General features: G+C 38.6%; 1 protein-coding gene across 4 annotated transcripts in view; it reads left to right on the top strand.

The window, feature by feature from the left end:
• The window catches only part of Fgf14 (fibroblast growth factor 14), a 635,314-nt gene that overhangs the window by 338,938 nt on the left and 281,532 nt on the right, over positions 1-14,844 (top strand). The gene's annotated exons all lie outside the window — the stretch shown is intronic.

Below are 14,844 nucleotides of genomic sequence, written 5' to 3'. Positions count from 1 at the left end.
TTATGCAAAATTTTACCCCAATTTAAGTCAGAAAAGCTGATGAAATCAAAGTTTGTCCATTTCTCCAAATCGATTACCAGTTACCTTGGGGATAATACTTCAGGACAGATTGGTGTTTATTTCACATATCTCATTTATGTATTTTACGAGTTGGTTTTATAAGATGAATCATGCCAGTGAAGTTTTTCACATCCCATTAGCGATGAGAGCCCTTGGAAAATACGTCACCCAAGGTCCTTTTTAGCCGACTTTGAAATCCCTAGCAGCCATCTCTGTAAATATTGCATTTACTTTACCCATGTCAGCTTGACAGGGCCTGTGCTGATGTGCACTGAGCTTCCAGAAGCAATCAGAGAAACATGCTCAGCCTATTGGAGAGCTCAGAGAACTCACGTTGCTTGAGCTACATGTGAAGAAAAGACAAGAAGCAATGAACCCTGGAAGCCTGGCCACACTGAGATGTGGTGAATGGTGTTGGCATCCAAAAGAAAAAGCTCTGCAAGTTTAAAAGCTGCTCTTTGTATGGAGAATGTTGTAATTTAAAAGACATTTTGGGGGGCTTATTTGCATTTGATTATCCATCCAAGTGGGGATTTTTATAACAGCATCACTAAAGGGATATAAGAATTAAAAAGACATTTGGTGGAAAATAGATACTAAAACAAAATGTACACAATTTCTGAGTTACTTCCTTAGAATAAATCCCAGGAATAAGATAAATCAAAAGTCCAAACTATCACCTGTCGCCTGATATTCCTACTGTAATCCCTGATTTGGAGAAATCGGCATTCATAGGGAGAGATCAACTCCTTTCCAAAGTCCAATCTGTCGTGATCATTATTGAGAAGTGGGTCACCTCATATCCTGGTAAAAGAGTTAATCAATTATCATTGATAACTAGAGACAGATACTTCCTCATGGAGAGGGGTCATTACCAAAAGTGACAGTCATTCGTTTCCATGGAGATGAGGCTGCTCTGCTACCTATAGGAAATCTCTTGGCTAAAGGGCCATGGTTCCAAATGGAGGCTTCCACACAAACTTCTGTGTATGGCAGGCCTTGGTTTGTAGGCTGGCTAGCCCGGCACATTCTAGACGGATCTGGTGAAAGAATTCTCTTCTATTCCTGCAATGAATCATGTAAACCTAACTTTCTGAAGTGACTCATCCCTTGTCTCTCCCTAAACATAACCAGACTGATAGAAGGTGCTTAGAATAATTTCCAGCTCCTTTTTGAAGCACAGGCCTATTAGAAATTCTCCTTTTCCTCTTTTCCCAGGGCCCTGGATGCTTTATCTTCCCTCCTGATGGAGCAAATAATGCTTTGTTTTATTTTGACTCATTTGTTTGAATGGTGCTAGTCAATGCAGAAGCAGGGCCTGCCAGTTCCCTGGTGAAATCGGAGACTCATGTGCACTGGACTGTGTTTGACAGCTCCTCCGTCAGTGGGGTAGCACAGTTGGTTCTCTGGGGAGCTGTGAAAAAGAAGAGGGGACTTCGAGACCACAACAAAGAGGCACCAAGCAGTGAGTGGAAGACAGGGCCTATTCCCAGTTGGTCAGTAGCTGGGTGGCAACTGCAGCTTCCTTGCTCAGTTTAAAGTCTCTTTATTCTGGTTCTAGATATGGGCACTGGGACTATTTAAAAAAACAAACACATTTATCCTAGGGAGAGGTTCCCGTTTGAGAAGCTGGAAGAAAACTGGCAGAACAGAGGGCACGGATGTCTCCTCCAGGCATTTCTTAACACTTTGTGCATTATCTTGATAAGTTTCTCCCATGCCCACATTTTAAGAAATAATGAACAAAAGAAAGAAGGAGAAGGAGCAAAAGAGAGCTAACACTTGGCAACAAAAGCAGGTACTTATTAGCGCCATCTGTGATGTAGCTAAGTTTACCTGGGCTTGTCATCTCAAAATGCAAATGTTCTCAGTTTTTAGCACCATATTTTCAAAGAAACAAACACATGGTTCCAGGGTCAGCACATTCCCTACACTCCCCAGTCCACCATTAAACACAGAAACTCCCACCTCGATAATTTGGGCAGCTTCATCAGATTTACTTTAGAAAGCTGCTATTGCCATCGAGTTAGCGACCATTTGGAGAACAGAGCCTTCAAAGTGGTTCTGTTTATTTTTACCTTTTAATTTTTTTATTTTCTCATTGAGACTGTATTAGAATATGTACTTGGAGTCACCACACTCCCTTAATTTTTCATAGGACCCATTTCATTTACTATCTCATTCATGGCCTTCTGGAATGTTCTAAGAAATATATTTGTTAGCATAGTACAGTCAGTTGGGCAAAACTTACTGGTGATAAAATTTGAATTTGATTCATCACATGTGACCCAGATGATCGGGTGATTCAACCTTCAGACTTCAATTCTCCCATTCTTTATGAATAATTTCCAAGTGTGACTGTTCATATAACACATTAAAGCAAGTGTTTATGTTAAACTTTGGAGCCTTGCCATCATCCACTTCCAATTCTGTCTTTTGTTGCCTTTGCTATTTATTCCATCGAAAGTGTCTTGTCTGTTGGTTTATTGGTTTAATGTGATTACCAAGTTGACTTGCTATTCCAGAGCAATGGTATTTATCAGTGCTTCACGGGTCATGGTGGGAACTTTTTCCAGAAGACACTTGCTGAGGACGGAATACCAGTAGTGACATTGCTCTTAATCCCTTAGTAAGGGCTTATTAGCAAAAAGGACAAGAAGATTCTATCAGTACTAGGCAATGAAGTGCAATGGTGACAAATCCTCATCTGGCAAATCTTAGAAGCTGTTCCTGAGATTTCAAACTGCCCATCAAGTCAAAGGTCAACCCAGTTGGTAGACTCCGTGTCTCACCTGGGGTGCACAGCGTTCAGGGTTTTCACAAGTAATTTTAGCATTTCCATCCTATCATGCTTCTTTGCAGTTGAAAAGAAACTGGTATTGCCCAGGTCAGTGGACTGTCCCTCCTCTGCTGCTTCTTGGAGCTAGTTTTATGTCACTCAGATTTAGGTCACCTTTCTGCCAAAGACACCAGTGCCCACCAATGACAGCAGAGTCTAATGCCTCCAAAGGAAAAGAAGTAGGTTGTCTTCTCCACTCCATGGCCATGGATCCCGTCTTCTATGGTGACGTTATGGTGAAGGTTAGGGACTGTAAAATCAGCCCAGTTTTTACTGTGCTTTGAGAGTCAACTTCTGGGACCTACCAGTGACAAAGTAACTGGAAGCTGCTCTTCTTTGACAATGGAATAAGTGTGCCTCGCTCTCACTTCAGTAGTTTGCAGGTTTTATTTCCCCTTTTCATCTCTCCTGGAGGGGCACACAGCTGACTTCCAACAGTTTATGTGTTTTGTATGTCTCTGTGTTCACAATAAACCATTTCTAACTGTGGAGTTGAGTTGTCCCAATCACTGAGCATAAACTGGAACAACTTTATACTAGTTGTGGGACCCCAGAAGGTGCACATGCAGGACCACGTTCAGGGTGGCAGGTCCCCACACACCTCCCAGACTTGCATGTGAGTCAGGAGCCCAGGCCAACATGTATGTGTCTCAAGAAGAATCTATTTCTCCTTTTTCCTCTAGGTTTCTTGGAATGCTCCCACTCTTCTTCTTCATTCACTTGGTACACCCACTCATAGGTTTTAAATTTAGATGTTATTTCCTTGGAGATCATTCCTGACCTACCCTAGACTGAATGAGACTACCCTTTTAAGTAATTCTCTAATCCCTCATGCAGTCTGTAGTGCAGGATTTGTATCCCTGCAATGTATTACCATGCAATGCAGTGTTAATAGTGTTAACATTTCTCTGTATGTGCAACTCTGTACGTGAATAGGATGCACCCATGTTCTTTAAACTGGCAGGAGACAGCCAGGCATCATGGCACATACCTGCAATCCCAGCAGCTTGGGAGGCTGAGGCAGAAGGATTTCAGTTTGAGGCCAGTCTAAGCAACTTAAAAAATTCTGTCTCAGATTTAAAAAATTGAGTGAAATCTGTCTCAAATTTAAAAAATAACTAAATCAAACAGTTGGAGGTGTCACTTGATGACAAAGTGCCCCTAGGTTAATTCCCAGTACCATACAAACAAATAAATATATAAATAAAAAATAAATTGGCAACAGATTTGCAGATTTTTCAGTACCCTTCCCCTCTGTGGTACTAGGCAGAGCTTAGGGTAGCTGCTCATCACAGGGTCACCTCTTTGCTGAAGTATTGGTATTAATTCTTCTTTAAAGGTTTTGTAAAACTCCACAGTATACCCATCCGGTCCTGGGCTTTTCTTGGTTGGTAGTCTTTTGATTGCTTCTTCTATTTCATCCATTGATATTGGTCTGTCCAAATTGTGTGTATCCTCCTGACTCAGTCTGGGCAAATCATATGACTTAAGAAATTTATCGATGTCTTCACTATCTTCTATTTTATTGGAATATAGGTTTTCAAAAATAATTCCTAATTATCTTCTGTATTTCTGTAGTATCTGTTGCGATGTTGCCTTTTGCATCCCATATGTTAGTAATTTGAGTTCTCTGTCTTCTCTTTGTTAGCATGGCTAAGGGTCTGCCGATCTTATTTATTTTTTCGAAGAACCAACTTTTAGTTTTGTCAATTTTTTCAATAGTTTCTTTTGTTTCCATTTTGTTGATTTTCGCTCTGATTTTAATTATTTCTTGCCTTCTGCTACATTTGCTGTTATTTTGCTCTTCCTTTTCTAGGGATTTGAGATGGAGTGTGAGCTCATTTATTTGTTGGTTTTTTTCTTTTTTTGAGGAATGACCTCCAGGCGATGAATTTCCCTCTTAAAACTGCTTTCATTGTGTCCCATAGATTCCGATATGTTGTGTCTGTATTTTCATTTATCTCTAAGAATTTTTTGATTTCCTCCTTTATGTCTTCTGTAACCCCTAGATCATTCAGTAACATATTATTCATTTTCCATGTGATGTAGAATTTTTCCTTCCTTCTTTTATCATTGATTTCCAGTTTCATTCCATTATGATCAGATAAAATACATGGTATTATCTCCACCCCTTTATATTTACTGAAGGTTGCCCTATGGCATAATATATGGTCTATTTTTGAGAAGGATCCATGTGCTGCTGAGTTTGAATCTCCAAGACCCAGCATGAGAATCATATAGGAGATCCCATAGTATCTTTGAGCCTAATTTTTGTTGGTTTTTCTGTTGTAGAATTTTTGTTTTAGTCAGCTTTATTGCTGGTAGGACTAAAAGACCTGGCAAGAACAATTGTAGAGGAGAAAAAGTATATTTGGGGCTCACAGTTTCACAGGTCTCAATCCACAGGCAGCAGGCTCCATTCCTTGGGGCTCAAGGTGAGACAGACCATCATGGCAAAAGAATGTGTTACAGAGGAGAGGCTCACATGACGATCAGGAAGCAGAGAGAGGGAGACTTCACTCACGAGGTACAAAATATAAACCCCAAAGCCATGCCTCTAGGAACCCACCTCCTCCAGCCATACCCTACCTGCCTTCAGTCACCAATCAGTTAATCCTATGAGGAGATTAATTAACTGATTGTGAAGACTCTCACAACCCAATCATTTCCCCCTAAGACTCCTTGCATTGTCTCACACACAAGCTTTTGGGGGACACTTCACATCCAAACTATAGCACTTTCTTTGTGAAGCATCTATCACTCAAAATTTTCCTTCATGGGTTAAATTCCTCTTTTGAAAACAAATACTACACTTAGGATGGTTTTCCTTATTGCTAATCATAAAACAAACAAGAGCCGCGAATCCAGAAAAGCCTGCTCAGAATGTGGACTTGCAGGGATAATTACTTGTTTGTTTTGCAGCTTTTTTTCTCTTTTATTAATTGCACAAACAACAACATATTTTTGAAGCATATACTTGCTTTGAAATCATAGAAACTACAACTCAGACATGAATTTTGTGTGCAATATCAACACTTAGAGTTAATGGTCACTAGTACTCTACTGCTTCCTACACACCCTGGTTACATTTACAAATATTTAATTACTTTTGATTTCCTGACTTTTAAACAAAGTATTTTAAGCACATTTGCATGCTATGAAATATTCCAGAGTATAATAATTTTCATGGATATACTGATAAACTGTGTTTTAGTATGTAGATTATATACAGTATTTTTTTTTTCTTTTTTAAAGAAAATCCCCTATTGTTGGATGTCTAGGTTAAGAGTGACTTTTAAGTCATCCAAAGATTCCTTTGGGTGATGGAAACTTTCCACTGAGTTGATCCTAGTGGCAAAGATGGAGGACAGACAGTGTATTCCACTAATAGAAAAGCAGTTCCAGAAGTCATGCGTTAAAGGTCTGGCATGACATTTATCATCTATCCGACTGCATACATGATTTCACGTCTCTGGGTGTCTTTTCCTCATCTGTAAAATTAGAATGTTGGGTTTGTTTACATCCCAACTCCTTTCAGCTCTGGCATTTTAAAAGTCTAGATAAATGAGGACAATTCTTAAAGAATAGTTAACTGTGTGGCGTGGAATTTTGATGAAAGCCAAAAAATGGGGAATTATGGGAAAAGTTCTCAAACCTCTAGTTTGTAAAACTGCCCACCTGCACAAGAATTCTCCTGTCTCCCCAAACCTCATCGCCATCTCTAGCAGGCAGATGCTCCCATCAAGAAAAGTCATTTTTCAAAACAGCATGGTGCTCCTAGAGCTTCTATGTACATGGAGACTGAAATAAAGGAGCCCTAAGTGCAGAAAGACTTCCACCACACTGGGACCCTGGCCTCTAACTCACACTCTCCACATGGCTAGAGTTTTCTCCCATTTTCTTTGACTCTTATCAGAAATTCAACCAATTATGTGCTCCTTCTGGCAGTATTTTTCATCACTTGTAAACTCTGATGAAGATTTAAAAACCTCCATCCTCTGTTATAAAAATGTCAAAGTATCAAATGAATACTGCTACTTATTTTGAGCAACAAAGTTGAGCTTTCCTCATGGGTTTGCTTCCTAAATGATGCCCATCTGTCCCTCTCCACTCCTACCATTTGTTCTCTCAAGCAGGTATTCTGAGAAGCAATAACTGAAATCATTTGCCAGAGTTAATAAATTATATAAACCTCTTAGGAAAGTAGGATTAATTTTTTACTTTGTGGATATTTGGAAAATATTTTGTAAAAGAAAGAGAATCGAGTAGGTAACAAACACTGAAAGCAGAGTGCACCCTCTCTAAGTGGTTGCTGATGTAAGGAATTCTACAGGGTAGGTTTTACTGCCCATCATCTGCCCCCAAGGGAAAAACAGCCCACACAACTGAGATGGGATGGAGACTACACTGTGGTCACCATGACCATTCCTACACAGCAGCAGATGGGAGCCTGGGGTCCAGTGTAAGGGTGTTCAGGGAAACTTCCAGAAGGTTGTGCATAGCAACTGTAAGTGGATTTCAGAAATCCTTCAGAATGATTAAACAGAAACCAACAACTCAACAACAGACATCTGAGATGTGGTTTTAATGTAATGCTTTTTCTCACCTGTCCCCTTTTATGGTCCTATTTGATAGCTATTACCCCAGGGCAATTAATCACATTGCATCCAACACTCTCAAAGGTGGTTTATACAATAAGTAATACTATTCCTCTATTTGTACTTATCTTTAACCATTAAAATCTGTGTGAACTTAAGTCAGAGTCAAAAAAAAAGGCCCCGGATACCATGGGAAGGATGGCATTCCCTAGGGCCTTGTAACACAGCATAGCACAAGAAGCGTCCCAGCACACTCAGGATGTCCTCATGCATCTGAGAGCCACTAGAACTGATGCCATATGTCATGCATAGTTTTCTACATCTCCACTGCTCTTTTAATGTAAATTCAATTTTTTTCTGAATACTGTAATGTAACTACATGAAATGGAGTGTATTATTTAAATTCCATTAGAAAATCAAGAGTGTTCCATGTTATATTAAGGATTTTTGCTAACTAATTAGATTTTAGCTGCTCTTACCACATTAAACAAACAAACAAAAACAAAGTCATTATGTTCACTTATTTCACCAATAAATCATTCTACTATCTATAAGCATCCCACAACATCATGAAGTATACCTTAAGTAGGCACAACAATTATTTTAAAAAAATAAAAAGGAGAAAACAAAAAAGAATAAAGTGGGTTATAAAACTGCAAGCCTTATCTACAGAGGGAAAGGAAGCTTTTCCCCTTGGGGTCTACTTTTCCATCACCAAAGCAATGAGACATCTGAGCTCCCTAATGAGGCAGATTTCTCCAGTTTCTGCTGTGATTACTCATTAGCTATAATGCTTTGGTTCTCCAAGATGGTCCCTGACCAGCAACATCAATGTCACCTGGGAGTTTGCTACAAATGTAAAGTATTCGGCCCATCCCAGATCTAGTGTATCAGCCCTTCCAGGCCTGGAATCCAGCCACTTGCTGGATGCATGCTCATGTTAAAAGCTGGGACTCCCAATGCCAACTAGCTGTCACACCCCTTGTCTCCATAAGTTTTAGGATTCGTAATTTTATTTAAATTCAGTCAGTCAGAAAGGATGCGGTTTCCATGTGATTGAAAGTCACACATGTGGTAACTAGTCAACTTAAGAACTCTTGAAACTAGGATGTGTGTTCCCTTTCATGGTCCAAGTCCAAGACAAAAAGCTGCAACCATTCATTTCCTTCTTATTCAGCTCTTACTGCAGAGGGGGACTCTTCTGGGACCTGTTCCTACAACTGTGACCAAAACAAGAGCCCTGCCCTCATGGAATTTTTTTATTTTTCTACTGGAGGAAGACAGATAATGAACAGGAATTACATGTGTGGCTGTTGGGGGCCTAGATGGTCTCACTACCAGTGCCAGGAAGTGCCAGGGAGCTGGGTGCAGGGTGCCTGGGTGAGAGAGCCCTGCTAACTCCTCTGGCTTCAGGAGCCCTTCTCCTTAGAGGGCACATGAATGGAGTGGAGGGTGGGCACAAAGACACCTGGTAGTGTCCCCAGCAGAGAGGAACTTCTGATGCCAACGCTTTGAGACAGGGGTGTGGAGGAGTCAGAAAACAGCCTCATTTGCTTGGTTGGTTAGGATCCTGACAGGTTTTTTTCCTTTGTGTAGTTCCCTCTCTGGGAGTTTGAAAGTTGGGGGAAAAAAATCTTTTCATGCAATACTAATTCTGTAAACCAGATTGTGGTCCATCACAAGTTTGGAAAGAGTAGGAATGAAAATCTAAAAGATCACTTGTCACTTGTAGTATCAGGAGTGCCACCTGCTCATGGACAACCCGTTTCTAACCCACTCACAAACTAGGTTTGCCAGCCGCTGCAGCGTGAGTTGGTGCAGCTCGACTCTTTGTTCTCCGTCTCTCCTCTTTGTCTCTATTTCAGGGGGAAGAGTCCAACCAACCCAGGGATCTCTCATCTCATCTTTTTCTCTGTCTACTCCTTTTATCTAATCTGAGTGCATCCTAGATGTTATTGTGACTATGTCCTCTTTTTCTTCTTCTTCTTCTTCATATTTTTGCACCCAAATGACCATAAAATCCCCTAGCAATGTCTGTGCCACCAGCTTCTACTAGAGCCTGCTTCAGGCTACATGAGCATCAGTCCTGAGCCTTCTCAGAGAGTTTCCCTATCTACATACTAAAGGCCAATCTATGAGCTCTAAAGCAAAGTCCTCTCATTTCTGCCCTATTTTTTCTCTCTCACTTTCCATAGTATTCACAATTAGCATCTATTCAAACACCAAATAGGCGGTCCCTTTCACCTTTCAAGGGCCAACTCAAATGACAGCTCTTTCAGAAAGAGTTCCCTGATTTTCTAACTAAAGAGGGTTAGTTTCCTTTGCTCTACTGCGGCGAGTGACTTCTAGTTAGTCCTTAGTCTTACATTACAATTAGTTGCTGACTTATCTGTTACCCTTATTATATGCTGGTATATTTGAAGTAAGGAATCTGCTTTAGTCATTTTTATATAATTCCAAATCTTAAAACAATGATTCAACTAAATACTCACTAAATTGAATTCAATTTAGTTTTGGGAGCTGGCACGGCATATGTTATAAACACAAGAGTTAGCTCTTATGCAGAATTTTTGACTCATTGCCACATCCTTGTGCCACCAAAGCTAGAAAATAATTAGTTTCTTCTTTTCAACCACACTAAATTCCTATTTTTGAATTTGTAGTAACTGAGAACTTTTTTCCCCCAAAACATAACTTTTGGTTTAGGGCTAGGCTGCTTAGAGTAATTCCACATATATCTTACATTGAATAACACACATGCAAATATAATTCTTTCAAAGATGATGCAAAAGCACAAACTAAATGAGGCTTTCAATGATGTTTTAGAAAATTGCTGCCCTTCAGATATTTTTATGAGCACTTACACATGAAAATTGATAACAGACATCATGGTCCTTACTTTAGCAAGCAGATGTTCTATTCAGATTGCTATAATTATTTTTATCTTGTGATTATGATACCAGTACAAAGAATCTAAAGAGGAAAGATAGGTGTTCCTAATGGTCTTGCAGTTTGATTAGCCATATATTAACATGTCTTGCCTAATCACATAACACAATTCATGAAAGTACTGTTCCAGTTCTTGTCATTATGTTGAGTGGGCGCTAGCATGCAACTGTATTTCAAATAACTAGGAAATTTAGCTCATGGGGCTTTGCTTTTCAATAAAGAATGGCATGATATATGATTGTGAACTTAGTATAACATGTTTATTAGCTCATTTTAATTTCACATGCTACTAATTTGATTTCCTGCAGTTCCTATAAACCTCAAATTACTTTCCATTACACAATTATATTAGTTAGGAAGTAAAATAAAAATTGCACAATTGTGACTTATAGATTTGTTACTGGTAGTTGATGATTTGGTGGTCTCTTGGAGCCAAAACACATTTGTAATGGCATTCAGGAAATTCCAGTAAAAATAAGCAGCAACATCAGACACAAAACATCTTATTATTTGTACATTTAAAGAATAGATAACACATATTAGCAGCTCTGAGCAATAGGTCCTGTCTTGAGATTCATTAGAGGATGCCTAAAAGATGCAATGGGTTTTTATCAAAATATTTGCAATAAAGTCTAGTCTAAAACAAATAAAAGAGGTATTAATTAATTATTAATTAATCTGTTCTTTCATTTTTTCCAAAAATTAATTTTATCACTTTGAACACACAGAGAAGTTGAAGGAGCCATACACTAAATACCATATGACCATCAACTAAGGCCAGCAGTAGCTGGAATTTTGTTATACTGACTTAATCTCTTTCTTTGTATATAAACACACAGACATGTGAGGAATCATTTGAAGGTCAATCCAGACATTGTGACATTTCATTCCCCAAAACTTCTCTAGGCAGCTTTTTAGAATAAGTTCAGACTAAGGTCCCTTGGCATCTATATACTGTTATCTCATATAAGAAATAACAGAATTTCTTAATGTTGTCTAAAATCCAACTCAGTCTCCTATTTTCCAACTTCTCCAACAGCATATTTCAGAGATTTTTCTTTGCTACCTCCCCTGCCCCATTATTTTTCTGCCTTCCCTGGTTTTATTTGAGCATCCTGTAAGAACCCACTTTCTCTCCTATTCAATACTATCAATTATACCACTTTTCTTAAAAAAAAAAAAAAGAAAGAGCTGTTGCGCATGAATTTGCAATATACACCTACAATGAATGAAAATTGACTTTCAAATACCATCGTACTTCTTCATGTGTAGTACAAGCCCCTTAGCCTATTCCTAGTGGCCTCTCCTCTCATTACATTGCTGTTGTTCAGTTCAGTCATTCATAAGTTATAATCACCAGATACGTTATTGTTGAAAACATGTTGAACAAATTGCTGTTAGATCAATGAAGGAAAAAAAGTGAAACATTGTATTTGACTTTCACTTATCTGTTCTTTAATACTTTTTCATCTTTTTTAAATGCTTCTGATCTAAGCTTCTCACCCATGTTATTTACCTTCTCTCTTTAAGCTTATTTTAACATGTTTGCAGGAGGTCCTCTGGCAACAAAAATATCTCTCTCTCTCTCTCTCTCTCTCTCTCTCTCTCTCTCTCTCTCTCTCTCTCTCTGTCTTTCTCTCTCTCTTGCCAAGTCTTTATTGGTCTTTCATTTTCAAAGGATAATTTTGTAGGAAACACAATTTTAGCTTGTGGGGTTTTTCTTTTCTCACTTAAAATGTTTTTCCTCTATCTCTTCTTGCTCATATGGTTTCTGAAGGAAATACGGATATAGTTTGTTGCTTATTCCTCTCTAAGCAAGCTTGTTGTCATTTTGACTTCTTTCTTTTTCTCTTTGTCTTTGCTTTTCTACAGCTCGACTATGCTATGTATAGGGGTATTTTGGTATTTTACTTTGCCTAGTGTTTTCTGAGACTTTTGGATCTGTGGTTTAATGTCCATCACTAATTTTTGAAAATTCTCAGCTATTATTAAATCAAATATTCCTTCTATTTTTTTCCTGCTTCTTCATTGAACAAAAATGTGTATGTTGGATCTTTTGGAATTATTGCACAGTTCTTAGATGTTCTGTTCCATTTTGAAAATTCAGTTTCATCTTTATTTTTCAGTTCTGGAAGTTTCTTTTGACTTATTTTGAAGCTCAATGATTCTTTCCTTGGCCATGTCCAATTTCCTGATATGGCTGCCAAAGGCATTCTCGATTTCTGTTTCCATTCATTCTTCACAGGTTCATTCTTTCTAGCATTTCTCTCCAACTCTTTCTTGAGTTTTCCTCTTTCTGCTTCCATTTCTCATCTGTTCTTGCATCTTGTCCACTTTTCCCATTAGATCCCTTAGCATAGGGATCATAGTTATATTAAATTTCTGATCAGATAATTCCAAATTATCTGCCATATCTGAGTTGGGTTTGATGCGTGTTTTGATACTTCAGAATTATGAATATGTATGGCTTATTTTTTTTTTACAGGTCAGCATAGCTGGTAATTTTTTGTTGAAAGCTGAGATAATGCATTGGGTAAAAGGAATTGAAATGGGTAGCTCTTAAAAGTGAAGTTTTACATTTATTTACCTGCCTGGATGTTAGACTATCTTTTCTGTAATTATTGTGTTGGGGGCTAAATTTTTCTCAACTGTGTTTATTTTTGTCTCCCTTGTTTTCTTAGTGTTTTCCAAGATGCTCCTTAAATAATGCCTGAGGCCTGAAATTCTTTCAGCTGTGAACCCTTGTTTTTATAGAGGAGTGCTATTTGTATTTGGTGAGGTGTTGGGGAAGAAGATGCATTCTGTAGTCTAAGGCCTGAAACCCAAGGGAATTTTTCTTTGAGAATTTGATAAAGCTCCAGCAGCTAAAATTCAAGAACATATGGGCCTCTTCCCCAAGACTAGCCCTTCCTCAGAATTTTTAACTTGCAAATAACTGACCCTCCAGTTATTTGTCCATTAATGTTTACATGTTTCCATGGGCACTGGCTCTATCTGTAGGTTGTGGTCCTGGATTTCTGCTCAAATAAGCTCTGATTCTCTGTACTCTCATGTCTTTCTGGTTTTTGAAGAAGCAGTTGGCCTTCTGATCACAATTCTCTGATAGATCTAAGAAGATTTGTTGAGATTGTTCAATCTTTTTCTTGTTGTGGAGAGGGGATTGACAACTTCTAAGGTTGATACATGTCAGACCGTAAACTGGAAGTCCACGGCTTTCCTAATTTTAAGTTGGGAATCAATCTAGGGTGACACATTTCTATTAGTTGCCATGCCCCTGTGGTCTCCTTAATCTAGAAAGAATCCATTCAAGTATTAAAGTTTCATATTATGATTTTGTCAGATTCCTCTTCATAAGGACACATCTTTTGGTGATATGTAAAAAGAAACTAAAAAATATGTTGAGTATTGGGTGGTAGCAGTTATACACATCTGTGAGTATATCAAAAAGTCAGAATGGTATGATTTAGGTTAGTGAATTCTACAGTGTGGAAATTACATATCCATCAGATTATTTTTAAAGTATACATTAGCTGTGTGACTGATGCTGAGAAATATTTTCTCTGAGATATGCAAAAATAAAATAGGAATGCATGAATATTATTCCTTTTTACTATAATTCAGATTCAGTTGTGTTAGATAGACTGCTGATTTTACTTAAGTTACTCTGTTGGTTATTGTAGCTTTTTGAAGGCTGTGTAACTATCTAAAATTTACCTATAAATACTGAAATTCCAAGACTAATATAAAATCACTAGGCCCTTAACAAGCTGGGGTTGATTTTAAGCATTTCCTCTGGTTCTAATGTCATTTGTAATTGATTTTTGATGTTATCCCTTCCCACCCCTATAATTCAAATTGTCTATGTTAGAATTCAGAGGACCAAGGACAACCTTTCCGGGGATTCCACTCTTAACAGTGCAACAAAGATGACCAAGGTTGGCTACCATTCAAAGTCAAATCACTTGAATTGGCCAGTAAACAGAGTTGTTAATATGGAATTTGCTACAGTTACAGCATTTAAATAGAATAAAAAGTAAACTTATAAAAGAATTTTGATAATCACTCTTCCTAAATTATTAATATTGTTGGAAATCACAGCCTTTCTTTACCACGGAGGCCTGGGCCCCTGGGCTGTGAATTAAGGTCCTCATTCAGGGGTAGTAAGTGGAGCTCACCTTCCCTGGGAACCGGGGCAGCCCACTTCTGATGGGTGTGTGCTGCTGTCTGTGTGCAGGATTGGGAGGCCCAGAGGAGTCTGACATTGGTAAACTTTATTTCCTGCACCAGGGGGTAGAAAGTGGCAGCACTCGGGCTGTATTTTCAGTCTGCTCTTCCTGAGGCCACCTTTTATGAAATGATCATGGATTCAACTCAAGTGTTGTTCTGAGCTTTGACTCA

Source organism: Ictidomys tridecemlineatus, chromosome 6, assembly GCF_052094955.1.
Source record: "Ictidomys tridecemlineatus isolate mIctTri1 chromosome 6, mIctTri1.hap1, whole genome shotgun sequence".
NCBI lineage: Eukaryota > Metazoa > Chordata > Mammalia > Rodentia > Sciuridae > Ictidomys > Ictidomys tridecemlineatus.
The sequence above is the reverse complement of the archived record's forward strand: the minus strand, read 5'-3'. Positions and strand labels throughout refer to the sequence as shown.